The following is a 1205-nucleotide window of genomic DNA, read 5'->3' as shown; positions in this document are numbered from 1 at the left end:
TTTTTGAGACAAAGTCTCGCTCTATCACCCAGGCTGGAGTGCAGTGGCTCGATCTCAGCTCACTGCAACCTCTGCGTCCCGGGTTTGAAAGATTCTCCTGCCTCAGCTTCCCAAGTAGCTGGGATTACAGGTGCTGCCTGTACAAAAATTAGCCACCATGTCCGGCTAATTTTTGTACTTTTAGTAGAGATGGGGTTTTGCCACATTGGCCAGGCTCGTCTTGAACTCCTGACCTCAAGTGATCCACCCTCCTTGGCCTCCCAAAGTGCTGGAATTACAGGCATGAGCCACCACACTCAGCTGATTTATTGTGTTTTTTTAAAAAAAATTCTAGTGGAGCATTCTACCTTCTGCTATAGCTGTTACAAAATGCTGTTCCTCTGTTGTTAATAATCCAGCCATGGTTATGGCTATTTCTTGTTCTTAGACATCTTTGCTGTTCTTTGCTGTATCCTCTGGAGTTACCTGGCAATGCCAAGGTGTACTTCTCACCTTGCTCATGTAACCCGAGGAGCATGCTAGAAATAATTAGATATTACTGGGATGCTTCCATCCCTAGTTCTTTTTCTGGAATTCTCTAGTCTTGTCAAAGTCGCTCTGCTTGTCTGCGAACTGAGACCAGAGGCTGGGCAACCTCATGTACTGACAACCTATTTTTGCCAGAAACCGATCAAATTTCTTTTTCATCTGGAAATAAGTCCTTTCTTGGGATCTTTTATATAATGCAGAGATTGAGTAAGATTGTTAATTCTCTCTTATATTAACAAAGAGTAAAATGTGTGTGTCAGCAATCCAGTACCCTGATATTTGCTTGATACCACAGCATTCTACCTGAATTTAATTCACAACTGTAAGATGATCAAGGTTCTCTGTCAAGGAAAGAGTAAAGTTGACCCTCTCCAAAAGATGAGGCCAGGCTGGGCGTGGTGGCTCATGCCTGTAATCCCAGCACATTGGGAGGCCGAGGCGGGTGGATCACCTGAGGTCAGGAGTTCAAGACCAGCCTGACCAACATGGAGAAATGGCATCTCTACTACAAATACAAAATTAGCCGGGCGTGATGGCACGTGCCTGTAATCCCAGCTACTCGGGAGGCTAAGGCAGGGGAATCGCTTGAACCCAGGCAGTGGAGGTTACGGTGAGCTGAGATTGCATCATTGCACTCCAGCCTGGGCAACAAGAGTGAAACTCCATCTCAAAAAAAA

The 1205-nt window shown here is 45.5% G+C and overlaps 1 protein-coding gene across 1 annotated transcript in view; it reads left to right on the top strand.

Annotated features, from left to right (window-relative positions):
* The window catches only part of LOC105530829 (prohibitin-like), a 60976-nt gene that overhangs the window by 43909 nt on the left and 15862 nt on the right, over positions 1–1205 (top strand).

This window comes from Mandrillus leucophaeus, unplaced genomic scaffold, assembly GCF_000951045.1.
Source record: "Mandrillus leucophaeus isolate KB7577 unplaced genomic scaffold, Mleu.le_1.0 Scaffold847, whole genome shotgun sequence".
NCBI lineage: Eukaryota > Metazoa > Chordata > Mammalia > Primates > Cercopithecidae > Mandrillus > Mandrillus leucophaeus.
The sequence above is the reverse complement of the archived record's forward strand: the minus strand, read 5'-3'. Positions and strand labels throughout refer to the sequence as shown.